The sequence below is a fragment of the Carica papaya genome, chromosome 3, assembly GCF_054855325.1.
Source record: "Carica papaya isolate Zhongbai chromosome 3, ASM5485532v1, whole genome shotgun sequence".
Lineage (NCBI taxonomy): Eukaryota > Viridiplantae > Streptophyta > Magnoliopsida > Brassicales > Caricaceae > Carica > Carica papaya.
In genome coordinates, this window is record NC_142311.1 from 29,045,576 (window position 1) to 29,072,461 (window position 26,886).

The 26,886-nt window shown below is 44.4% G+C and overlaps 24 pseudogenes; all 24 read right to left on the reverse strand.

Annotated features, from left to right (window-relative positions):
• Positions 1-8: 8 nt before the first annotated feature.
• Positions 9-127, reverse strand: LOC148268067 (5S ribosomal RNA; annotated as a pseudogene).
• A 2,703-nt stretch (positions 128-2,830) lies between these two features.
• LOC148268068 (5S ribosomal RNA) lies at positions 2,831-2,948 on the reverse strand (annotated as a pseudogene).
• An 812-nt stretch (positions 2,949-3,760) lies between these two features.
• Positions 3,761-3,879, reverse strand: LOC148268069 (5S ribosomal RNA; annotated as a pseudogene).
• Positions 3,880-5,696: 1,817 nt separating this feature from the next.
• On the reverse strand, positions 5,697-5,814 carry LOC148268070 (5S ribosomal RNA; annotated as a pseudogene).
• Positions 5,815-6,152: 338 nt separating this feature from the next.
• LOC148268071 (5S ribosomal RNA) lies at positions 6,153-6,270 on the reverse strand (annotated as a pseudogene).
• A 1,456-nt stretch (positions 6,271-7,726) lies between these two features.
• On the reverse strand, positions 7,727-7,845 carry LOC148268072 (5S ribosomal RNA; annotated as a pseudogene).
• Positions 7,846-9,600: 1,755 nt separating this feature from the next.
• LOC148268073 (5S ribosomal RNA) lies at positions 9,601-9,718 on the reverse strand (annotated as a pseudogene).
• A 1,179-nt stretch (positions 9,719-10,897) lies between these two features.
• Positions 10,898-11,016, reverse strand: LOC148268074 (5S ribosomal RNA; annotated as a pseudogene).
• Positions 11,017-13,249: 2,233 nt separating this feature from the next.
• LOC148268075 (5S ribosomal RNA) lies at positions 13,250-13,368 on the reverse strand (annotated as a pseudogene).
• Positions 13,369-15,115: 1,747 nt separating this feature from the next.
• LOC148268076 (5S ribosomal RNA) lies at positions 15,116-15,234 on the reverse strand (annotated as a pseudogene).
• A 348-nt stretch (positions 15,235-15,582) lies between these two features.
• LOC148268077 (5S ribosomal RNA) lies at positions 15,583-15,701 on the reverse strand (annotated as a pseudogene).
• Positions 15,702-16,049: 348 nt separating this feature from the next.
• On the reverse strand, positions 16,050-16,167 carry LOC148268078 (5S ribosomal RNA; annotated as a pseudogene).
• A 347-nt stretch (positions 16,168-16,514) lies between these two features.
• On the reverse strand, positions 16,515-16,633 carry LOC148268079 (5S ribosomal RNA; annotated as a pseudogene).
• Positions 16,634-16,981: 348 nt separating this feature from the next.
• Positions 16,982-17,100, reverse strand: LOC148268080 (5S ribosomal RNA; annotated as a pseudogene).
• A 1,279-nt stretch (positions 17,101-18,379) lies between these two features.
• Positions 18,380-18,498, reverse strand: LOC148268081 (5S ribosomal RNA; annotated as a pseudogene).
• Positions 18,499-20,549: 2,051 nt separating this feature from the next.
• Positions 20,550-20,668, reverse strand: LOC148268082 (5S ribosomal RNA; annotated as a pseudogene).
• Positions 20,669-20,873: 205 nt separating this feature from the next.
• Positions 20,874-20,992, reverse strand: LOC148268083 (5S ribosomal RNA; annotated as a pseudogene).
• Positions 20,993-22,173: 1,181 nt separating this feature from the next.
• LOC148268084 (5S ribosomal RNA) lies at positions 22,174-22,292 on the reverse strand (annotated as a pseudogene).
• A 531-nt stretch (positions 22,293-22,823) lies between these two features.
• Positions 22,824-22,942, reverse strand: LOC148268085 (5S ribosomal RNA; annotated as a pseudogene).
• A 207-nt stretch (positions 22,943-23,149) lies between these two features.
• LOC148268086 (5S ribosomal RNA) lies at positions 23,150-23,268 on the reverse strand (annotated as a pseudogene).
• A 469-nt stretch (positions 23,269-23,737) lies between these two features.
• LOC148268087 (5S ribosomal RNA) lies at positions 23,738-23,856 on the reverse strand (annotated as a pseudogene).
• Positions 23,857-25,038: 1,182 nt separating this feature from the next.
• LOC148268088 (5S ribosomal RNA) lies at positions 25,039-25,157 on the reverse strand (annotated as a pseudogene).
• An 886-nt stretch (positions 25,158-26,043) lies between these two features.
• LOC148268089 (5S ribosomal RNA) lies at positions 26,044-26,162 on the reverse strand (annotated as a pseudogene).
• A 530-nt stretch (positions 26,163-26,692) lies between these two features.
• On the reverse strand, positions 26,693-26,811 carry LOC148268090 (5S ribosomal RNA; annotated as a pseudogene).
• Positions 26,812-26,886: the final 75 nt, after the last annotated feature.

The following is a 26,886-nucleotide window of genomic DNA, read 5'->3' on the forward strand; positions in this document are numbered from 1 at the left end:
TAAAAAGAAGGGTGCAACACGAGGACTTCCCAGGAGGTCACCCATCCTAGTACTACTTTCGCCCACAAATGCTTAACTGCAGAGTTCTGATGGGATCTAACAAATTAGTGCTAGTTTGATCGCACCCGTCCCATTCCGCGCTACAAATGCATATTCCCCTTCTCCTTCCCTCCCCCCTCCCGTCATTTGTTTCGTTGTACGCGCACACCTCAACTCTGCTTCTAGTTCTAATATCAAGCGAAATGCCACGGCGGGTCGACTCACGCCCAGATTAACGGACAGCTTGTCGGACCTCATTTTTTGTAGCTCTGCCATGTAAGATGCTCGTAATGACACTCTTATCACGTGGTGGAATATAAATAAATGCATGAAAAATATTAAGCAAAATGCCCTAACGCCACGACTCACGTTTGTGAATGACCCGACGGATTGTTGTTCTGGTTGCGCGTAACATTTATTTCCTCATGTGCACAAAAATAGGTGTAACACGGGAACATTCCAAGAGGTCAACCATCTTAGTACTAATCACACCCAATGACTCTTAACTGCAGAGTTCTTTTGGGATTTGGTGCATTAGTGCTGGTATTATCGCACCCGTCCAGTTCCGCGCTACAAGTACATGTGCCCCTTCTCCTTCCCTCCCCCCTCCCGTCATTTGTTTCACTGTTCACGCACACCTCATCTCTGCTTCTAGTTCTAATATCAAATGAAATGCCCCGGCACGTCGACTCATGCCCGTATGAACGGATCGTCCGCCGCACCTCTGTTTTTGTTGTTCTACTTTGTAAGATACTCATAATAATATTCTTATCACGTAATGGGTTTTAATTGAATGCACAAAAAATATTAAGCAAAATACCTCGATGCCAAGCGCAACGTTTAACGCCCCCTCTGTAAAAAGAATGGTGCGACATGAAGACTTCCTAGGAAGTCACCTATCCTAGTGCTACTCTCGCCCAAAAATGCTTAACTACGGAGTTCTGATGGGATTCAGTGAATTAGTGCTGGAATGATCGCACTTATTCTATTTCGCACTACAAATACATATACCCCTTCTCCTTCCCTCCCCCTCACTATCATTTTTTTCGCTGTGCGTGCACCCCACACCTCTTCTTTTAATTCTAGTATCTAGTGAAATACCCCGGCAGCTTGACTAACGCCCAGATGAACGGACTGCCCGCCGTACCTCATTTTTCATTGTTCTACTATGTAAGATGCTCATAATAACACTCTTATAATGTGGTGGACTATAAATTAATGCATGAAAAATATTAATCAAAATGCCCTAACGTTGCGACTCACGTTTGCGAATGTCCGTGGTTTCGATCGCGTGTAACATTTATTGACTCATGTGAAAAAGAAAGGTTGTAACACGAGGACTTTTCAAGAGTTCAATCATCTTAGTACTACTCTCGCCCAAAAATGCTTAACTGTGGAGTTCTTATGGGATCCGATGAATTAGTGCTTGTATGATCACACCAGTTCCATTTTGCGCTACAAATACATATGCCCCTTCTCCTCCCCTCCCTCCCATTATTTTTTTCGCTGTGCATGTACCCCGCACCTCTGCTTCTAATTCTAATATCAAGCAAAATGTCACGGTGGCTCGACTCACACCCAGATGAAATGAATGCACGAAAAATATTAAGCAAAATGCCCAGATACTGCGACTCACATTTGTGAATGAACCGAAAAACCGTGATTTTAGTCGCGCGTAACATTTATTTCCTCATGTGCAAAAAAATAGGTGTAACACGAGGACTTTCCAAGAGGTCAACAATCCTAGTACTACTCTCACCAAAGGACACTTAACTGCAGAGTTCTTATGGGATTCGATGCATTAGTTCTGGTCTGAACGCACCCGTCCCATTCGGCACTACAAATACATGTGCCCCTTCTCCTTCCCTCCCCCTCCCGTCATTTATTTCGTTTTACGCGCACACCTCACCTCTGCTTCTAGTTCTAATATCTAGTGAAATGAACCGGCGCCTTGACTCATGCCCATATGAATGGATCACCCGCCGCACTTCTATTTTCGTTGTTCTACTATGTAAGATACTCGTAATAACACTCTTATCACGTGATGGCCTTTAATTGAATGCACGAAAAATATTAAGCAAAATGCTATGATGTCGCAACTAACGTTTGCGAATGAACCGACAAACCGTGGTTCTGGTCACATGTAATGTTTATTTCCTCATTTACACAAAAATAGATACAACACGAGAACTTTCCAAGAGGTCGATCATCTTAGTACTTCTCTCACCCAAGGATCTCTAACTGCAGAGTTCTTATAGGATTCGGTGCATTCGTGCTGGTATTATCGCACCCGTCCCATTTGCGCTACAAGTGAATTTTGGTTTGCGCCGCAAATACATATATCCCTTCTCCTTCACTCTCCCCTCCCGTCTTTTGTTTTTCTGCGCGCGCACCTCATATCTGCTTCTAGTTCTAATATCAAGTGAAATGTCCCGGCACCTTAACTCATGCACATATGAATGGATCGCCCGTCGCACGTCATTTTTCGTAAGAAGCTTGCAATATGAGGACTTCCTAGAAGGTCACCCATCCTAATACTACTCTCTCCCAAGCACACTTAACTGTGAAGTTTTGATGGGATCCGATGAACTAGTGCTGGTATGATCGCACCTGTTATGGTTTGCGCCGCAAATACATATATACCTTCTGCTTCACTCTCCACTTTTGTCATTTGTTTCTCTGTGCGTAAACCTCACCTCTGCTTCTAGTTCTAATATCAAGCAAAATGTCCCGGCACCTCGACTCATGCACATATGAACGGATCGCCTGTCGTACCTCGTTTTTCATAAGAAGGGTGCAACACAAGGACTTCCTAGGAGGTCACCCATCCTAGTACTACTCTCGCCCAAGCATGCATACTTCAGAGTTCTGATGGAATCCGGTGAATTATTGTTGGTATGATCGCACCTTTTCTTATTTGCACCGCAAATACATATGCCCCTTCTCCTTCCCTCTCCCCTACCATCATTTGTTTCGCTGTGCGTGCACCTCACCTCTCCTTCTAGTTCTAATATCAACTGAAATACCCCGACACCTCGACACATGCCCATACGAACGGATCACCCACCGTACCTCATTTTTTGTTATTCTACTTTTAAGATGCTCACAATGATACAATTATCACGTGATGGGCTTCAATTGAATGTTGAAAAAATATTAAGTAAAATGACCTGGTGCCGTGACTCATGTTTGCAAATGAACCGACAGACCGTCGCTTTAGTCTAGTGTAACGTTTAACGCCCCGTCTGCAAGAAGAAGGGTGTAACACGAGGATTTCCCAGGAGATCACCGATCCTAGTAGGACTCTCGCCCAAGCACGTTTAACTTCAGGGTTCTGATGGAATCTGGTTAACTAGTGTTGGTATGATCGCACCCGTTCGTGTTTGTGATGCAAATACATATACCCCTTCTCCTTCACTCTTCCCTCCTGTCATTTATTACGATGTGCGCGAACCTCACCTCTTCTTCTAGTTCTAATATCAAGCGAAATGCCCCGGCACCTCTACTCATGCCCATATGAACGAATCGCCTACCGCCTCTTTTTTTTTTATTCTACTATTTGAGATGCTTGCAATGACACTCTTATCACGTGATGGGCTTTAATTGAATGTTGGGAAAATATTAAGCAAAATTCTCTTGTGCTATGACTCACGTTTGCAAATGTACCGATGGACCATCGCTCCGGTCCCATTGAATGTTTAACGCCCCCTCTGCAAAAAGAAGTGTGCAACACGAGAACTTCCCAGGAGATCACCCATTGTAGTACACCTCTCGCCCAAGAACGCTTAACTGCGGAGTTCTGATGGGATCCGGTGAACTAGTGCTGGTATGATCGCACCCGTTCTAATTTGCGCCCCAAGTACATATACCCCTTCTCCTTCCCTCTCTCCTCCCGTCATTTGTTTTGCTGTGCGTGCACCTTACATCTGCATCTAACTCTAATATCAAGCGAAATACCTCGGTGCCTCGACTCATGCCCATATGAACGGATAGCGCCGCACCTCATTTATTGTTGTTCTATTATGTAATATGCTCACAAAGACACTCTTATCACATGATGGGTTTCAATTAAATGCACGAAAAATATTAAACAAAATGCCCCGGTGCCGTGACTCACGTTTGCGAATGAAGTGGCAGACTATCATACCTCATTTTTCATTGTTCTACTATGTAAGATGCTCATAATGACACTCTTATAATGTGTGGACTATAAATGAATGCACAGAAAATATTAAGTAAAATATTCTTGCGCCGCTACTCACGTTGGCGGACTATGGCTTCTATCGCGCATAACGTTTAACACTCCATCCATAAAAAGACGGGTGTAACACGAGAATTTTCCAAAAGGTCACCCATCCTAATACTACTCTCGTCAAAGCATGCTCAACTATCGAGTTCGATGGGATCCGGTCCATTAGTGCTAGTATGATCACACCTCTTCTCCCTCCCTCCCTCCCCCCTTATTATTTGTTTCGCTATGCGTGAACACCACACCTCTGCTTATAGTTCTAATATAGAGCAAAATGCTCTAGTACCTCGACTAACGCCCAGATGAACGAACTACCTGCTGCACCTCATTTTTCATTATTCTACTATGTAAGATGCTCATAATGAAAATCTTATTATGTGGCGAACTATAAATGAATGCACAAAAAATATTAAGTAAAATATCTTGGCGTCGCGACTCACTCGGGGGACAATGGCTCTGATCGCTCATAATGTTTAACGTTCCATCAGCAAAAAGACAAGTGGAACACGAGGACTTTTCAGGAGGTCATCCATCCTAGTACTACTTTCGCCCAAGCACACTTAACTACGAAATTCGATGGGATCTAGTGCATTAGTGCAGGTATTATCGCACCCCTTCCATTCTACACTGTAAGTACATATACCCCTTCTCCTTCCCTCCCCCCTCCCGTCATTTGTTTTGTTGTGCGAACACACCACACCTCCGTTTCTAGTTCTAATATCAAGGAAAATGTTCCGGTGCCTCGACTCATGCCTAGATGAACAGATCGCCCACCGCACCTCATTTTTTGTTATTATACTATGTAAGATACTCATAATGACACTCTTATCACGTGGTGGACTATAAATGAATGCATGAAAAATATTCAGCAAAATTTTCAGGCCCCGCGACTCACATCGGTAGACTGTGGCTCCAATCGCGCTTAACGTTTAACACCCTGTCTACAAAATGACGGGTTCAACACGAGAACTTTTCAGGAGGTCACCCATCCTAGAACTAATCTCGCCCAAGCACGTTTGACTACAGAGTTGTGATGGGATCTTGTGCATTAGTGTTTGTATGATCGTAACTGTCCCATTCCCCGCTGTAAATACATATAGCCCTTCTCCTTCCCTCCCCCCTCCCATCATTTATTTCGCTGTGCAGGCATACCGCATCTCTGCTTCTAGTTCTAATATATAACGAAATGCAATGTCGCTACGACTCACGCCCAGAAGAATGGAGGCCTGCTGTGCCTCTTTTTTCGTTGTTCTACTATGTAAGACTCTTGTAATGAGACTCTTATCACGTGGTGGACTATAAATAAATGCACGTAAAATATTAAGCAAAATGTTTCAACGTCGCTACTCATGCCGGCGGACTGTGGCTTCGATCGCGCGTAACGTTTAACGCCTCGTCTGTAAAAAGACGGGTGTAACACAAGGACTTCTTAGGAGGTCACCCGTCCTAGTACTGCTCTCACCCAAGCACGCTTAACTACGGAGTTCGATGGGATTCGGTGTATTAGTGCTAGTATGATTGCACCCCTTCCATTTCGCGCTGCAAATACATATGCCCCTTCTCCTTCCCTCCCCCCACTCGTCATTTTTTTCGCTGTCTGCGCACACCGCACCTCTGTTTATAGTTCTAATATCAAATGAAATGCCCCGACGCCTCGACCCATGCCCAGAAGAAAGGATCGCCAACCGTACCTCATTTTTCTTTATTCTACTATGTAAGATGCTTGTAATGACACTTTTTTTATCTGGTAGACTGTAAATGAATGCACGAAAAAATAGTAAGCAAAATTTTTTGGCAACGTGACTCACGCCAGCAGATTGTGGCTCCGATCACGTGTATTGTTTTACGCCCCATTTGCAAAAAGATAGTGCAACACAAGGACTTCTCATAAGGTTACCGATCGTAGTACTACTCTCGCCCAAGCATGCTTAACTGCAAAGTTCGATGGGATCTAGTGCATTAGTGCTGGTATGATTGCACCCCTTCCATTCCGCATTGCAAATACATATACCCTTTCTCATTTTCTTCCCTCTCTTGTCATTTTTTTTGCTGTGCGCGCACACTACATCTCTGTTTTTAGTTCTAATATCAAGCAAAATGCTCCGGCGCCTTGACTCATGCCTAGATTAAAGGACCACCCACGACACCTTTTTTTTTCGTTGTTCTATATTGTAAGATGTTCGCAATGACTCTTTTATCACGTGGTGGACTATAAATGAGTGCACAAAAGAAAGTAAGAAAAATTGCCTAGCGCGACGACTCACGCCGGCAAATGAATCAGCGGACTATGGCTCCAGTCGCGCATAACATTTAACGCCCTGTCCACAAAAAGACAGGTGCAACACGAGCACTTCCCAGGAGGTCACTCATCCTAATACTAATCTCGCCTAAACACGCTTAACTGCAGTGTTATGATGGGATATGATGCATTAGTGCTAGTATGATCACACCCTTTCCATTACTCACTCCAAATAGATATACTCCTCCTTCTCGCCCCCTTCACGTCATTTGTTTCCTTGTACTTGCACACTGCACCTCTGCTTCTCATTCTAATATCAAGTAAAATACCCCGGTGCCTTGACTCACATTTATGAATAAACTAGCAGACTATAGTTCCAGTCACTCATAACATCAAACGCCCCATCTGCAACTCGAGGACTTTCCAGGAGGTCAGCCATCCTAGTACTACTCTCACCCAAACACATTTAACTGTGGAGTTCTGATGGGATCTGGTGCATTAATGTGGTATGATCACACCCTTTCCATTACGCACTGCAAATAGATATACTCGTTTTCCTTCCCGCCCCCCCCTCTCGTCATTTATTTTCTTATGCGTGCACACTGCACCTCTGCTTCTCATTCTAATATTAGGTAAAATGTCCCGGCACCTTGATTCACATTTGCGAATAAACCAGCGGACCATAGTTCCAGTCACGCGTAACGTTTATTGTCTCATGTGAAAAAAAAAACAGGTGTAACACGAGGACTTTCCAAGAGGTTAGCCATCTTAGTACTACTCTCACTAAAGGACACTTAACTGCATAGTTCTTATGGGATTCAGTGCATTAGTACTGGTCTGATCGCACCCGTCCCATTCCATGCTACAAATGCATGTGCCCCTTCTCATTCCCTTCCCCTTCCCGTAATTTGTTTCATTGTAAGTGTACACTTCACCTCTGCTTCTAGTTCTAAAATCAAGCGAAATGCCCCGGCACTTCGACTCATGCCCATATGAACGAATCGCCCACCGCACTTCTATTTTTATTGTTCTACTATATAAGATCCTCGTAATAACACTCTTATCACATGATGGGCTTTAATTAGATGTACAAAAAATATTAAGCAAAATACTTCGGCACCGTGACTCACATTTGTGAATAAACCAGTAGACCGTCGCTCTAGTCCCGCAAAATGTTTAACGTCTCGTCTATAAAAACAAGGGTACAACACGAGGACTTCCTAGGAAGTCACCCATCCTAGTACTACTCTCACCCAAAAATGCTTAACTGCAGAGTTCTGATTGGATCCGGTGAATTAATGCAGGTATGATCGCACCTATTCCATTTTGCGCTGTAAATACATATACCACTTCTCTTTCCGTCCCCCCATCCCGTCATTTTTTTGCTGTGCACGCACCCCGTACCTCTACTTCTAATTCTAATATCAAGCGAAATGCTCCGGCAGCTTGACTCACGCCATGATGAACGGATCACCCTTCACACCTCATTTTTCATTGTTCTACTATGTAAGATGCTCGTAATGAGACGCTTATAACGTAGTGGACTATAAATGAATGCACAAAAAAATATTAAAAAAAATGCCTGACACCGCGACTCACGTTTGTGAATGAACCGACAGACTGTGGTTCCGGTTGCGCGTAACGCTTATTGCTTCATGTGTAAAAAAATAAGTGCAACACGAGGACATTCTAAGAGGTCAACCATCTTAGTACTACTCTCACCAAAGGACACTTAACTGCAGAGTTCTTATGGGATTCGGTGTATTAGTGTAGGTCTGATTGCACCCATCCCATTCCCCGCTAAAAATGTATGTGCCCCTTCTCCTTTCCTCCCCCTTCCCGTCATTTGTTTCATTTTACGCACACACCTCATCTTTGCTTCTAGTTCTAATATCAAGCGAAATACCCCGGTGCCTCGACTCATGCCCATATAAACGGATCGCCCGTCGCACATCTCTTTTTGTTGTTTTACTATATAAGATACTCGTAATAACACTCTTATCACGTGATGGGCTTTAATTGAATGCACAAAAAATATTCAGCAAAATGCCCCGGCGCCATGACTCACATTTGCGAATGAACCGGCAAACCATCGCTCTGATCCCACGTAATGTTCAATGCCCCATCTTAAAAAGAAGGGTGCAACATGAGGACTTCTCAGGAGGTCACCAATCCTAGTACTACTCTTGCCCAAAAATGCTTAACTGCAGAATTCTGATGGGATCCAACGAATTAGTGCTAGTATGAGCACAGCCATTCCTATTTGCACTTCAAATAGATATACCCCATCTCTTTCCCTCTCCCTCTTGTCATTTTTCTTGCTGTGCGCGCACCCTGCACCTCTTCTTTTAAATTTAATATCAAGCGAAATGCCCCGGCAACTCGACTCACGCCCAGATTAACGGATTGCCTGTCGCACCTCATTTTTCATTGTTCTGCTATGTAAGATGCTCGTAATGACACTTTTATCACATCATGGAATATAAATGAATGCACGAAAAATATTAAGCAAAATGTCCTGATGCCACGACTCACGTTTGCGAAGGACCTGACAGACTGTTGTTCCGGTCGCACATAACATTGATTTCCTCATGTGCACAAAAATAGGTGCAACACGAGAACTTTCCAAGAGGCCAACTATCTTAGTACTACTCTCACTCAAGGACACTTAACTGCAGAGTTTTTATGGGATTTTTTGCATTAGTGTTGGTATTATTGCACCCGTCTAGTTCCGCGCTATAAGTACATGTGCCCCTTCTCCTTCCCTCCCCCCTCCCATCATTTGTTTCGCTGTGTGCGCACACCTCACCTCTGCTCCTAGTTCTAATATCAAACGAAATGCCCAGGCGCCTCGACTCATGCCCATATGAACGGATCGCCCGCTGCACCACTATTTTCATTGTTCTAGTATGCAAGATACTTGTAATAACACTCTTATCCCGTGATGGGATTTAATTAAATGCATGATAAATATTAAGCAAAATACCCCAGCGCTGTGACTCACGTTTGCGAATGAACTGGCGGACTGTTGCTCCGGTCCTGCGCAATGTTTAACGCCCCGTCTAAAAAAAGAAGGGTGCAACACAAGGACTTCCCAGGAGGTCACCCATCCTAGTTCTACTCTTGCCCAAAAATGCTTAACTGCGGAGTTCTGATGGATCTGGTGTATTAGTGCTGGTATGATCGCACTCATTCCATTTTGCACTGTAAATAGATATACCCCTGTTTTTTTCCTCCCCCCTCCAATCATTTTTTTCGCTGTGTGCGCACCCTGCACCTTTGCTTCTAATTCTAATATCAAGCGAAATACCTCGGCAGCTTGACTCACGCCATGATGAACAGACCGTCCGCCGCACCTCGTTTTTTATTATTCTACTATGTATGCTGCTCGTAATAAGACTCTTATCACATGGTGGACTATAAATGAATGCACGAAAAATATTAAGCAAAATGCCATGGCGCCGATACTTACACCGACGAATGAACCGATGGACCGCATCTCCGATCGTGCATAATATGAAAAAAGGCGGGTACAACACGAGGATTCAGTGGGATTCTAAGGACACTTAACTACAGAATTCTTATGGGATTCAGTGCATTAGTGCTGGTCTAATCGCGCCTGTCCCATTCCCCACTACAAATGTATTTGCCCCTTCGCCTCCCCCCTCCGATCATTTGTATTATTGTACACGCACACCTCACATCTATCTCTAATTTTAATATCAAGTACAATGCCTCGGCCACACCCAAATGAATGGACCATCCGCCGCACCTCATTTTTTATTATTCTACTATGTATGCTGCTCCTAATAAGACTCTTATCACATGGTGGACTATAAATGAATGCACAAAAAATATTAAGCAAAATGCCATGGCGCTGAGACTTACACCGACGAATGAACCGGTGGCCCACATCTCCGGTCGTGCGTAATATGCAAAAAGGCGGCAACACGAGGATTCAGTGGGATTCTAAGGACACTTAACTGCAAAATTCTTATGGGATTCAGTGCATTAGTGCTGGTCTAATCGCGCCCGTCCCATTCCCCGCTAAAAATGTATTTGCCCCTTCGCCTCCCCTCTTCGATCATTAGTATTACTATACACGCACACCTCACATTTATTTCTAGTTTTAATATCAAGTTAAATGCCTCGGCCACGCCCAAATGAACGGATCGCCTGTCGCACCTCTCTTTTCATTGTTCAAATATGTAAGATACTCGTAAAAACACTCTTATCACGTGGTGGGCTATAATTGAATGCATGGATAATATTTAGCAAAATGTCCCGGTGCTGTGACTCACATTTACGAATGAAATGACAAACTGTCACTCTGATCCCGCGTAATATTTAATACCCCGTCTGCTAAAAGAATGGTGTAACACGAGGACTTCCCAAGAGGTCACCCATCCTAGTATTACTCCCGCCCAAGCACGCTTAACTGTGGAGTTTTGATGGGATCCAGTAAATCAATGATGGTATGATCAAACCTATTCTAATTTGCGGTGCAAATATATATTCATTATCCTTCTCGCCCCCCTCCTGTCATTTTTTTCGTTGTGTGTGCACACCGAACGTCTGCTTCTAGTTCTAATATCAAAGGAAATGCACTGGTGCCTCGACCCATGCCCATATGAAAGGATCGCCTGCAGCGCCTCTATTTTCGTTATTCTACTATGTAAGATACTCGTAATAACACTCTTATCACGTGATGGGCTTTAATTAAATACACAAAAAATTTTAAGCAAAATGCCCCGTCGCCGTGACTCATGTTTGCGAATGAACTGGCGAACCGTCACTCTAGTCCCACGTAACGTTTAATGCCTCGTCATAAAAAAGAAGGCTGCAACATGATGACTTGCCAAGAAGTTACCCATCCTAGTACGGCTCTCGCCCAAGTACGCTTAACTGCGGAGTTCTGATGGGATTCGATCAATTAGTGCTGATATGATCGCATCGGTTCTAGTTTGCACAGTAAATACATATACCCCTTCTCCTTCCTGTCCCCCTCCCGTCATTTTTTTCACTGTGCACGCACCCCGCACCTCTGCTTCTAATTTTAATATCAAGGGAAATGCCCAGGCAATATGACTCGCACCCAGATGAATGGACTACCCGCCGCACCTTGTTTTTCGTTGTTCTACTATGTAAGATACTCGTAATGACACTCTTATCATGTGATGAGCTTTAATTGAATGCATGAAAAATATTTGCCCTAGCGCCGTGACTCACGTTTGTGAATGAACTGGCGGACCGTTGTTCTTGCCCTGCATAACATTTGATGCCCCGTCTAGAAAAAGAAGTATGCAACACGAGGACTTCTCAGGTGTCACCCGTCCTAGTGCTACTCTCTCCCAAAAACACTACGCACGACCGCGTCTCTGGTCGTGCGTAGTGTTTAACGCTTTATGCGAAAAAAGACGGATGCAACACGAGGATTCAGTGGGATTCCAAGGACACCTAATTGCAGAGTTCTTATGGAATTCAATGCATTAATGCTGGATTGATCGCACCCGTCCCATTCCCCGCTACAAATGCATGTGCCACTTTGGCTTCCCTCCCCCCTCCGATGATTTGTATCACTATATACTACATCTCACCTCTGTTTCTAGTTTAATATCAAGACAAATGCCCCGGCGCCTTAACGCACGCCTAGATGAATGAATCGCCTGCCGCACCTCTGTTTTCATTGTTCTACTATGTAAGATACTAGTAATAACACTCTTATTACGTGATGGGCTATAATTGAATGCACGAATAATATTAAGCAAAATTCCTGGCACCGTGACTCACGTTTGCAAATGAACCAACAGACTGTCGCTCCGATCGCATGTAACGTTTAACGCCCTATCTGCGAAAAAAATATGTAGCACGTGGACTTCCCAAGAGTTCACCCATCCGAGTACTACTCCCGCCAAAGCACGCTTAACTGTAGAGTTTTGATGGAATCTAGTGAATTAGTGTTGGTATGATCAAACCTATTCTAATTCACGCTTTAAATATATATATCCCTTCTCCTTCCCTCCCCCCTCCCGTCATTTATTTCACTATGCACGCACACCGCATGTTTGCTTCTAGTTCTAATATCAAGCAAAATGCGCCGGTGCCTCGACTAATACCCATATAACGGATCATCCACCTCACCTCTGTTTTTGTTGTTCTATTAAACAAAATGTCCCGACGTCGTGACTCACGTTTGCGAATGAACCAGTGAACCGTCGCTTCGGTCTCGCATAACGTTTAACGCCCCATCTACAAAAAGAAGGGTGCAACACATGTACTTCTAGTAGGTCACCGATTCTAGCACTACTCTCACCCAAACACACTTAACTACAGAGTTCTGATGGGATCTAGTGAACTAGTGCTGGTATAATCGCACACGTTCTTATTTGCGCTGCAAATACATATACCCCTTCTCCTTTCCTCTCCCCTCCGATCATTTGTTTATGTGTGCACTTAACCTCTGCTTCTAGTTTTAATATCAAGCAAAATGCCTCTGTGCCTTAACTGATGCCAATATGAACGGATCGCCCGTCGCACCTCGTTTTTGTTATTTTACTATGTATGATACTCACAATGATACTCTTATCATGTTATGGGCTTTAATTGAATGCGCAAAAAAATATTAAGCAAAATGCCCCGGCGCGGTGACTCTCGTTTGTAAATGGACCGGCGGACCGTCATTCTGATCCTGAGTAATGTTTAACGCCCCATCTGCAAAAAGAAAGGTGCAACACAAGGACTTCCTAGAAGGTCACCAACTATAGTACTACTCTCATCCAAGCACGCTTAACTGCAAAGTTCTAATGGGATCGAGTGAACTAGTGCTGGTATGATCGCACCCGTTCTAGTTTGCGCCACAAAGACATATACCTCCTTAACTTCCCTCTCCCCTCCCATCATTTGTTTCACTATGCGCGCACCTCACTTTTGCTTCTAGTTCTAATATCAAGCAAAATGCCTCGGCGCCTCAACTCATGCCCATATGAATGGATCGCCCATCGCACCTCATTTTTCTTTATTCTACTATGTATGATACTCGCATTGATACTCTTATCATGTTATGGGCTTTAATTGAATGCTTAAAAAATATTAAGCAAAATGCCCCGGCGCCATGACTCTTGTTTACAAATGAACCGATGGACCGTCGCTCCGGTCTCGCGTAACGTTTAAGGCCCCATCTGTAAAAAGAAGGGTGCAACACGAGGACTTCCTAGGAGGTCAACCATCCTAGTACAACTCTCGTCTAAGCACACTTAATTGTGAAGTTCTGATGCGATATAGTGAACTGAAGCTGGTATGATCGCACCCGTTCTAGTTTGTGCCACAAAGACATATACCCCTTCTCCTTCCCTCTCCCCTCCCATCATTTGTTTCGCTGTGTGCGCACCTCACCTCTGCTTCTAGTTCTAATATCAAGCAAAATGCCCAGCACCTCGACTCATGCCCATATGGACGAACAGTCTGCCGTACCTCATTTTTCGTTGTTATATTATGGAAGATACTCAAAATGATACTCTTATCACGTGATGAGCTTTAATTAAATGTGTAAGAAATATTAAGCAAAATGCCCAGGCACCGTGACTTACGTTTATGAATGAACAGGCAAACTGTCGCTCCAGTCCCGCGTAACGTTTAATGCCTCATCTGTAAAAAGAATGGTGCAACACGAGGACTTCCTAGTAGGTCACCAATCCTAGTACTACTCTCGCCTGAGCACACTTAACTATGAAGTTCTGATGGGATCCAGAGAACTAATGCTGGTATGATCGCATCCTTTCTTATTTGCGCCGCAAATATATATATTGCTTCTCCTTCCCTCTCCCTTCTCGTCAGTTGTTTTGCTGTATGCGAACCTCATCTCTGCTTCTAGTTCTAATATCAAGCGAAATATTCAAGCGCCTCGACTTATGCCCATATGAATGGATCGCCCGTCGGACCTTGTTTTTTGTGGTTCTACTATTTAAGACGCTCACAATGACATTCTCATCACGTGATGAGCTGTAGTTGAATGCGCAAAAAATATTAAGCAAAATGCCCCAGCAGTGTGACTCACGTTTATGAATGAACCAACGGACTGTCACTTCGGTCCCGCGTAACGTTTAGTGCCCCCACTGCAAAAAGAAGGTTGCAACACGAGAACTTCTAAGGATGTAACCCATCCTAGTACTACTCTCGCTCAAGAACGCATAATTGCAGAGTTCTATTGGGATCCGGTGAACTAGTGCTAGTATGATCACACCCTTTCTATTTTGTGCTGCAAATATATATGCCCCTTCTCCTTTCCTCTCCCTTCCGTCATTTGTTTCGCTGTGCGAGCACCTCACCTCTGCTTCGAGTTCTAATATCAAGCGATATGCCCTAGTGCCTCGACCCATGCCCATATGAAGGGATTGCCCGCCGCACCTTATTTTTTGTTGTTCTATTATTTAAGATGCTCGCAATGACACTCCCATCACGTGAGGGGCTTTAGTTGAATACGCAAAAAATCTTAAGCAAAATGCCCCAGCACTGTGACTCACGTTTGTAAATGAACCGGCGGACCATCGCTCCGATCCTGTGTAACGTTTAATGCCCCGTCTACAAAACAAAAGGTGCAACACGAGAACTTCCCAAGTGGTAACCCATCCTAGTACTACTCTCGCCCAAGAACACATAACTGTGGAGTTCTGATGGGATCCGGTGAACTAGTGCTGGTATGATCATAACCTTTCTATTTTGCATCGCAAATACATATGCCCCTTATGCTTCCCTCTCCCTTCCCGTCATTTGTTTCGTTGTGCATGCACCTCACCTCTGCTTTGAATTCTAATATCAAGCAAAATGCCCTGGCGCCTCGACCCATGCCCATATGAAGGCATCGCCCGTCACACCTTATTTTTTGTTGTTATACTATTTAAGATGCTCGTAATGACACTCTCATCACGTGAGGGGCTTTAGTTGAATATGCAAAAAATCTTAAGCAAAAGGCCCTGGCGCCGTGGCTCACATTTGTTAATGAACCAGTGGACCATCACTCCGATCCCACGTAACGTTTAATGCCCCGTCTGCAAAAAGAAGGGTGCAACAAGAGGACTTCCCAGGAGGTCACCCATTCTAGTACTACTCACGCCCAAGAATGCTTTTTTGTAGAGTTCTGATGGGATCCGGTAAACTAGTGCTAGTATGATCACACCCTTTCTTGTTTGCGCCGCAAATACATATGCCCCTTCTTTTTCTCTCTCCCCTCCCATCTTTTGTTTCGCTGTGCGCACACCTTACCTCTACTTCTAGTTCTAATATCAAGCAAAATGCCTCGGCGCCTCAACTTATGCTCATATGAACAAAACGCCAGTCGCACCTCATTTTTTGTGTTTATACTATGTAAGATGCTCACAAAGACACTCTTATCATGTGATGGGCTTCAATCGAATGTGCGAAAAATATTAAGAAAAATGCCTCGGCGCCGTGACTCACATTTGTGAATGAACTGACGGACCATCGCTCCAGTCCCGCATAATGTTTAATACCTCGTCTGCAAAAAGAAGGGTGCAACATGAGGACTTCCTAGGAGGTCACCCATCCTAGTACTACTCTCGCCCAAGCACACTTTACTGTGGAGTTCTGATGGGATCCAGTGAATTAGTGCGGTATGATTGCACCCTTTCTTGTTTACGCCTCAAAAACATATGCCCCTTTTCCTTCTCTCTCCCCTCCCATTATTTGTTTCGCTGTGCGCGCACCTCTTCTCTACTTTTATTTCTAATATCAAGTGAATTGCCCCAGCACCTCAACTCATGCCCGTATGAACGGATCGCTTGCTGTGCCTCATTTTTTGTTATTCTACTATTTAAGATGCTCGCAATGACACTCTTATCACGTGGTGAGCTTTAATTGAATGCATAAAAAATATTAAGTAAAATGCCCCGATGCTGTGATCACGTTTGCGAATGAATCGACAGATCGTTGCTCCAGTCCAACGTAACATTTAACGTCTCGTTTGCAAAAAGAAGGGGTCAACACGACAAATTTCTAGGAGGTCACCCATCCTAGTACTACTCTCGCCCAAGCCCACTTAACTGCGGAGTTCTGATGGGATCCGGTGAACTAGTGATGGTATGATCGCACCCGCTTTGGTTTACGCCGGAAATACATATAGCCCTTCTCCTTCCCTCCCACCTCCCATCATTTGTTTCGCTGTGCACGCACCTTACCTCTGTTTCTATTTCTAATATCGAGCGAAATACCCCGGCCCCTCGACTCATGCCCATATGAACGGAACTTCCGCCGCGCCTCATTTTTTGTTGTTCTACTATGTAAGATGCTCGCAATGACACTCTTATGACGTGATGGGTTTTAACTGAATGCACGAAAAATATTAAGCAAACTGCCCCGACGTCGTAACTCACATTTGCGAATGAACCGGTGGACTGTCGCTACGGTCTCGCGTAACGTTTAAGGCCCCGTCTGTAAAAAGAAGGGTGAAACACAAGGACTACCCAAGAGGTCACCCATCCTAGTACTACTCTCGCCCAAACACGCTTAATTGCAGAGCTCTGATGGGATCCGGTAAATTTTTGCTAGTATGATCACACTCATTCTTGTTTGTGTCATAAGTACATATACTCCTCCTTCCCTCTCCCCTCCCATCATTTGTTTCGCTGTGCGGGCACCTTACCTCTCTTTCTTGTTCTAATATCAAGTGAAATGCCCCGGTGCCTTGACTCATGTCCATATGAACGGATCGCGCCGCATCTCATTTTTCATTGTTCTACTATGTAAGATACTCGCAATAACACTCTTATCATGTGATCGACTTTAATTGAATGCGCAAAAAATATTAAGCAAAATTCCAGGTTGCCGTGACTCACATTTGCGAATGATCCGACGGATCGTCGGTCAAGTCTCGAAAAACATTTAACACTCCATCGACAAAATGAAGGGTACAACACGAGTACTTTCAAAGACGTCACCCATCCTAGTACTACTCTAGTCCAATCACGTTTAACTGCAAAGTTCTGATGGGATCTGGTGAACTAGTGCTGGTATGATCGCACCACTTCTAGTTTGCTTCGCAAAGACATATACCCCTTCTCCTTCCCTCTCCCTTCCCATCAGTTGGTTCGCTGTGTGGGCACCTCACCTCTGCTTCTAGTTCTAATATCTAGCAAAATGCCCCAGCGCCTCGACTCATGGCCATATGAACGGAACGCCTGCCACACCTTGTTTTTCATTGTTTTACTATGTAACATGCTCACAATGACACTCTCTTTCACGTAATAGGCTTTAATTGAATGTGCAAAAAATTTTAAGCAAAATGCTCCATCGCCATGACTCACATTTGCGAATGAATCGGTAGACCGTCGCTTTTGTCCTGCGTAACATTTAACCCTCCATCTGCAAAAATAATGGTGGAACATGAGATCATCCAAGGAGATCACCCATCCTAGTACTACTCTCGCCCAAGCACGCAGAACTGCGGAGTTCTGATGGGATCCGGTGAACTAGTGTTGGTATGATCGCACTTGTTCTTGTTTGCACTGCAAGTACATATACCCCTTCTCCTTCCCTCCCCCTCCCCTCATTTGTTTCACTATGCGCGCACACCTCACCTCGGCTTTTAGTTCTAATATCCAGCAAAATTCTTCGGTGCCTCGACTCATGCCTGTAGGAACGGATCACCCACCGTACCTCATTTTTTATTTTTCTACTGTGTAAGATACTTGTAACAAAAATCTTATAATGTGATGGGCTTTAATTGAATGCACGAAAAATATTAAGCAAAATGTCCAGGCGCTGTGACTCACGTTTGCGAAAGAACACTCGGACTGTCCCTCCAGTCACACGTAATGTCTAATGCCTCGCCTGCAAAAAGAAGGGTGCAACACGATAACTTCCTAGGAGGTCAACCATCCTAGTACTACTCTCGCCCAAGCACACTTAACTGCAAAGTTCTGATGGGATCTGGTGAACTAGAGCTGGTATGATCGCTCCCATTCTAATTTGCACTACAAAGACATATACCTCTTCTCCTTCCCTCCCCCTTCTCGTCATTTGTTTCACTGTACACGCACCTCACCTCTTCTTCTAGTTCTAATATCATGCGAAATGCCCCACACATCGACTCATACCCATATGAAAGGATCGCCCGCCGCATCACAATTTTTGTTGTTATACTATGTAAGATACTCGCAATAACACCTTTATCATATAATGGGCTTTAATTGAATGCGCAAAAAATATTGAGCAAAGTGCCCCGGTGCTGTGACTCACGTTTGCGAATGAACCATCGGACCATCGCTCCAGTCCCACGTAAAGTTTAATGCCCGTCTACAAAAAGAATGGTGCAACACGAGGACTTTCAAGGAGGTACCCATCTTAGTGCTACTTTCACCCAAGCACGCTTAACTACGGAGTTTTGATGGGATCCGAGGAACTAGTGCTGGTATGATTGCACCAATTCTAATTTGCATCGCAAGTATATACACCTATTCTCCTTCCCTCTCCCCTTTCATCATTTGTTTCGCTGTTCACACACCTCACCTCTGCTTCTAATTCTAATATCAAATAAAATGCCTCGGCATCTCGACTCACGCCCATATGAATAGATCGCACTGCATCTCGTTTTTTGTTGTTCTACTATGTAAGATGCTCTAATGACACTTTTATCACGTGATGGGCTTTAATTGAATGCACGAAAAATATTAAGTAAAATGAACCGGCGCCGTGATTCATATTTGCGAATGAACCGGCAAATCATTGTTCCGGTCTTGCGTAACGTTTAATGCCCCGTCTGCAAAAAGAAGGGTTCAACACAAGCACTTCCCAAAAGGTCACCCATCTTAGAACTACTTTCACACAAGCACGCTTAATTGCAGAGTTCTGATGGGATTTGGTGAACAAATGCTAGTATGATTGCAACCACTCTAGTTCGTGCCCCAAATACCTATACTACCCCTTCTCCTTCCCTTTCCCCTCCTGTCATTTGTTTCGTTGTGCACGCACTTCACCTCTACTTCTAATTCTAATATCAAGCAAAATGCCCCGGTGCCTTGACTCACGCCCATATGAACTGATCGCCTGTCGCACCTTTATTTTCGTTGTTCTACTAAGTAAGATACTCGTAATAAAACTCTTATAACGTGATGGCCTTTAATTGAACGTGCAAAAAATATTAAGCAAAATGCTCCGGCATCGTGACTCACGTTTGCGAATGAATCGGTGGACTGTCGCCTTGGTATTATCGCACCCGTATCATTATACACTACAAATGCATGTGCCCCTTGTCCTTCCCTCCCCCCTCCCATCATTTGTTTCGCTGTGCGCGCACACCTCACCTCTACTTCTAGTATAATATCAAGCAAAATGCCCCGACGTCTCGACTCCTGTCCATATGAACGGATTGCTCGCCACATCTCTGTTTTTGTTGTTCTACTATGTAAGATACTAGTAATAACACTCTTATCAGGTGATGGGATTTAATAGAATGCATGAAAAATATTAAGCAATATGTCCTAGCATCGTGACTCACGTTTGCGAATGAATTGGCGGATCATCGCTCCAGTCCCGTGTAACATTTAATGCCCCGTCTACAAAAAGAAGGGTACAACATGAGGACTTCCTAGGAGGTCACCCATCCTAGTACTACTCTCGCCAAAAAATGCTTAACTGCGGAGTTCTGATGGGATCTAGTGAATTAGTGCTGGTATGATCGCACTCGTTTTATTTCGCGCTGCAAATAGATATACCCCTTCTCCTTCTCTCCCCCTCCCTTCATTTGTTTTGCTATGCGCGCACCTCACCTCTTCTTTTAGTTCTAATATCAAGCGAAATGCCCCGGCACCTCGACTCATGCCCATATGAACGGATCGCCTGCCGTAGCTCATTTTTTGTTGTTCTACTATCTAAGATACTCATAATTACACTCTTATTACATGATAGGCTTTAATTAAATGTGCGAAAAATATTAAGCAAAATGCCCTGGCACCGTGACTTACGTTTTCGAATGACCCGGCGGACCATCGCTCCGATCCTGCTAAAAAAAAAAGGGTGCAACACGAGGACTTCCCAGGAGGTCACCCATCCTAGTACTACTCTCGCCCAAATACACTTAAGTTCGGAGTTCTGATGGGATCCGGTGTATTAGTGCTGGTATGATCGCACCTCTTTGCTTCCGCGTTGCAAATACATATACTCCTTCTGCTTTCCTCTCCCCTCCCGTCATTTGTTTCCTTGTGCGTGTACACTGCACCTCTTTTTATCATTATAATATTAAGTAAAATGCCCCGGTGCCGTGACTCACATTTACGAATAAACAAGGGACAATAGTTCTAGTCGCGCGTAGCGTCGAACAACCCATCTGAAAAAAAATTGGTGCAACACGAGCACTTCCGAAGAGGTCAACCATCATGGTACTACTCTCACCCAAGAAAACTTAACTGCGAAGTTCTGATGGGATCCGGTGCATTAGTGCTGGTATGATCGCACCTGCTTCATTTCTCACTGCAAATACATACACTCCTTCTCCTTCCCTCCCCCCTCCCGTCATTTGTTTCCTTGGTCGTGCACACTGCACCTCTCTTTCTCGTTCTAATATCAAGTAAAATACCCCGACACCATTAGTCACATTTGCGAATAAACCAGCGGACCATTGTTCCAGTCGCGCGTAATGTCAAACGACCCATCTGCGAAAAAATGGGTGTAATACGAGGACCTCCCAGGAGGTCACCATCTTAGTACTACTCTCCCCCAAACACACTTAACTGCGGAGTTCTGATGGGATCTGGTGCATTAGTGCTAGTATAATCGAACCTATTTGATTTCGCGCTGTAAATACATACACTCCTTCTCCTTCCCTCCCCCCTCCCGTCATTTGTTTCCTTGTGCGTGCACACTGCACTTCTCCATCTCGTTTTAATATCAACTAAAATGCCCCGGTGCCGTGACTCACATTTGCGAATAAACCAGCAGACTATAGTTCTAATCATGAGTAACGTCGAATGACCCATCTGCCAAAAAATGGGTCAAAACACGAGTACTTCCCAAGAGGTCACCCATCCTACTACTGTTCTCGTCCAAGCACACTTAACTGCAGAGTTCTGATAGGATTCGTTCCATTAGTGCTTGTATAATCGCACCTATTTTATTCTGCGCTACAAAGACATACACTCATTCTCCTTCCCTCTACCTCCCCATCATTTGTTTCCTTGTGCGTGCACACTGCACCTCTCCTTCTCGTTTTACTATCAAGTAAAATGCCCCGGCGCCTTAACTCACATTTGCGAATAAACTAGTGGACCATAATTCTAGTCACGCGTAACGTCGAGCTACCCATCTGCAAAAAAATGGGTGCAACACGAGTACTTCCGAGGAGGTCACCCATTCTAGTACTACTCTCGGCTAAACACACTTGACTGCAGAGTTCTAATGGGATTCGATGCATTAGTGCTGGTATGGTCGCAATTGTTTTATTCTGCGTTGCAAATACATACACTATTTCTCCTTTTCTCCCCCTTCCCGTCATTTGTTTCCTTGTGCATGCACACTGCACCTCTCATTCTCGTTCTAATATCAAGTAAAATGCTTCTGCGCAGTGACTCACATTTGTGTATAAACCAGCGGACTATAGTTCCAGTCCCGCATAACGTCGAACGATCTATCTGCAAAAAAATGGGTGCAAAACCAGTACTTCCCAGGAGGTCATCCATCCTAGTACTACTCTCGCCCAAGCACACTTGACTGCGGAGTTCTGATGGGATCCGGTGCATTAGTGTTGCTATGATCGCACATCTTTCATTTCGCGCTGCAAATACATACTCTCCTTCTCCTTCCCTCCCTTCTTCCGTCATTTGTTTCCTTGTGCGTGCACACTGCACCTCTACTTCTCGTTCTAATATCAAGTAAAATGCCCTGGCGCCTTGACTCACATTTGCGAATAAACCAGCGGACCATAGTTCCAGTCGCATGTAACGTCGAACGACCCATTTGCAAAAAAATGGGTGCAACACGAGTACTTCCCAAGAGGTCACCCATCCTAGTACTACTCTCTCCTAAGCACACTAAACTACAAAGTTTTGATGGGATCCATTACATTAGTGCTTGTATGGTCGCACCTGTTTTATTCCATGTTACAAACACAAACACCCCTTCTCCTTCCATCCCCCCTCCCGTCATTTGTTTCCTTGTGCGTGCACACTGCACCTCTCCTTCTCGTTCTACTATCAAGTAAAATGCCCCGGCGCCTTAACTCACATTTGCAAATAAACCAGCGGACCATAGTTCTAGTCGCGGAAAACGTCGAGCGACCCATCTACAAAATAATGGATACAACACGAGTACTTCCCAGGAGGTCACCCATTCTAGTACTACTCTTGCCCAAGCACACTTGACTGCGGAGTTCTGATGGGATCCGATGCATTAGTGTTGGTATGATCGCAACTGTTTCATTCCGCACTGCAAATACATACACTCCTTCTCCTTCCTTTCCCCCTTCCGTCATTTGTTTCCTTGTGCGTGCACACTGCACCTCTCCTTCTCGTTGTAATATCAAGTAAAATGCCCTGTCGCAGTGACTCACATTTGCGAATAAACCAGCGGACCATAGTTCAAGTCACGTGTAACGTCGAACGACCCATCTACAAAAAATGTTGGTGCAACACGAGTACTTCCTAAGAGGTCACCCATCTTAATACTACTCTTGCCCAAGCATACTTAACTGTGGAGTTCTGATGGGATCCGATGTATTAGTGCTGGTATGATCACAACATTTAATTTCGCGCTGCAAATATATACACTACTTCTCCTTCCCTCCCCCCTTCCGTCATTTGTTTCCTTGTGCGTGCACACTGCACCTCTGCTTCTTGTTCTAATATCAAGTAAAATGTCCCGGCACCGTGACTCACATTTGCGAATAAACCAGCGGATCATAGTTTCAGTCACGCGTAACATCGAAGGACCCGTCTGAAAAAAATGGGTAAAACACAAGGACTTTCCAGGAGGTCACCCATCCTAGTACTACTCTCTCCCAAGCACACTTAACTCCGGAGTTCTGATTTGATCCGGTGAATTAGTTATAGTATGATCGCAAATGTTTTATTCCGCACTGCATTTGATTTGGTTATATTCTTGTTCTAATATCAAGTAAAATACCCCGATGCCTTTACTCACATTTGCGAATAAACCAGCAGAACATAGTTCCAGTCGCGCTTAACGTCGAATGCCCCATCTGAAAAAAATAGGTGCAACACGTGTACTTCCTAGAAGGTCACCCATCCTAGTACTACTCTCTCCCAAGCATACTTAATTGCTGAGTTCTGATGAGATCCGGTGCATTAGTGTTGGTATGATCGCACCTGTATGATTCTACACTGAGAATATATACACTCCTTCTCTTTTCATCCCCCTTTCCGTCATTTATTTTCTTGTACGTGCACACTGCACCTTTCTTTCTCGTTCTAATATCAAGTAAAACGCTCCAGTGTCGTCACTCACATTTGCGAATAAACCAGCAGACCAAAGTTCCAGTCGCGTGTAATGTCGAACGACCCATCTGTTAAAAAAATTGTGCAACACGAGGACTTCGCAGGAGGCCACCACTCTTAGTACTAAACTCACCAAAGCACATTTAACTGCGGAGTTCTAATGGGATCCGGTGAATTAGTGATGGTATAATGGCACCTGTTTCATTCCGTGCTGCAAATACATACACTCCTTCTCCTTCCCTTCCCCCTCCAGTCATTTGTTTCCTTATGCGTGCACAATGCACCAATCCTTCTCGTTCTAATATCAAGTAAAATGCCTCGGCGCCATGACTCACATTTATGAATAAACCAGCGGACCATAGTTCCAGTCGCGCGTAACGTCGAACGACCCATCTACAAAAAAAATGGATGAAACACGAGGACTTCTTAGGAGGTCACCCATCCTAGTACTACTCTCGCCCAAGCACACTTAACTGCGGAGTTTTGATGGGATCTGGTGAATTAGTGATAGTATAATGGCACCTATTTCATTCTGCGCTGCAAATACATACACTCATTCTCCTTTCCTCCCCCCTCCCGTCATTTGTTTACTTGTGCGTGCATATTGGACCTCTGCTTCTCGTTCTAATATCAAGTAAAATACCCCAGCGCCTTGACTCACATTTGGGAATAAACCAGTGGAACATAGTTCAAGTCGCGCGTAACATCGAACGCCCCATCTGAAAAAAATAGGTGCAACACTAGGACTTCCCAAGAGGTCATCAGTCCTAGTACTACACTCGCCCAAACACATTTAATTGTGGAGTTTTGATGGGATCTAGTGAATTAGTGATGGTATTATGGCACTTGTTTCATTCTGCGTTGTAAATACATACACTCATTCTCTTTCTCTCCCCCTTCCCATCATTTGTTTCCTTGTGCATGCACACTACACCTCTCCTTCTCGTTCTAATATCTAGTTAAAATTCTCCGGTGCCGTGACTCACATTTGCGAATAAACCAGCGGACCATAGTTGCAGTCGTACGCAATGTCGAACGACCCATATGCAAAAAAATGGGTGCAACACGAGGACTTCCCAAGAGGTCACCCATCTAAGTACTACTCTCCCCCAAGCACACTTAACTACGGAGTTACGATGAAATCTAGTGCATTAGTGCTGGTATTATCGCACCTGTTTTATTCCGCACTGCAAATACATACACTCTTTCTTTTTTCCTCCCCCCTCCCGGCATTTGTTTCCATGTGCATGCACATTGCACCTCTCATTCTCGTTCGAATATCAAGTAAACTGTTACGGCGCCGTGACTCACATTAGCAAATAAACCAGTAGACTATAGTTCCAGTCGCGCGTAATGTCGAACGACCCATCTGCAAAAAAATAAATACAACACGAGAACTTTCGAGTAGGTCACCCATCCTAGTACTACTCTCGACCAAGTTAAATTAACTGTGGAGTTCTAATGGGATCCGATGCATTACTGCTGGTATGACCGCACATGTTTCATTCCGCGCTACAAATATATACAGTCATTCTCCTTCCCTCCACGCTCTCGTCATTTGTTTCCTTGTGCATGCACACTGCACCTCTCCTTCTCATTGCCTCGACTCATGCCCAGATGAACAGACTGCCCTCTGTACCTCTGTTTTGCTTGTTCTATTACCTACGATGCTCATAATGACACACTTATCACGTGGTGAACTATAAATGGATGCACGAAAAATATTAAGAAAAAGACAGGTAGAACATGAGGACTTCCAAGTAGCTCACCATTCTTGTGCTACTCTCATCCAAGCACACTTAATTGCAGAGTTCTGATGGGATTCGATGCATTAGTGCTGGTATGATCGCACCTGTTTCATTCTGCACTACAAATACATGCACTCCTTCTCCTTCCCTCCCCCCTCCCGTCATTTGTTTCCTTGTGCATGCACAGTGTACATCTGCTTCTCGTTCTAATATCAAGTAAAACGCCTCGGTGCTGTGACTCACATTTGCGAATAAACCAGCGGACCATAATTTCAGTCACGCGTAACGTCGAACGACCCATCTGCAAAACAATGGGTGCAACACGAGGACTTCCCAGGAGATCACCCATCCTAGTACTACTCTCGCCCAAACAAACTTAACTGTGGAGTTCTGATGGGATCGAATGCATTAGTGCTGGTATGATCGCACCTGTTTCATTTTGCGCTGCAAATACATACAATCCTTCTCCTTCCCTCCCCCTCCCCTCATTTGTTTCCTTTTGAGTGGACACTGCACCTCTCATTCTCGTTCTAATATCAAGTAAAATGCCCCAGCACCGTGACTCACATTAGCGAATAAACCAGCGGACCATAGTTCCAGTTGCGCGTGACGACGATCGACCCATCTGTAAAAAAATGGGTGCAACACGAGTACTTCCCAGGAGGTCACCCATTCTAGTACTACTCTTGCCAAAGCACACCTAACTGTGGAGTTCTAATGGGATCCAAAGCATTAGCACTGGTATGATCGCACTTGTTTCATTCCGCGCTGCAAATACATACACTCTTTCTCCTTCCATCCCCCAGCCCGTCATTTGTTTCCTTATGCGTGCACACTGCACCTCTCCTTCTTGTTCTAATATCAACTAAAATGTCTCGGCGTCGTGACTCACATTTGCGAATAAATTAGCAGACCATAGTTCCAGTCGCGTGTAACGTCAAACGACCCATCGGTAAAAAAATGGGTACAACACGAGTACTTCTCAAGAGGTCACCCATCTGAGTACTACTCTCGCACAAGCATACTTAACTGCGGAGTTCTGATGGGAACCGGTGCATTAGTGCTGGTATGATCGCACCTGTTTTATTTTGCGCTGCAAATACATACACTCCTTCTCCTTTCCTCCCCCCTCCCCTCATTTGTTTCCATGTGCGT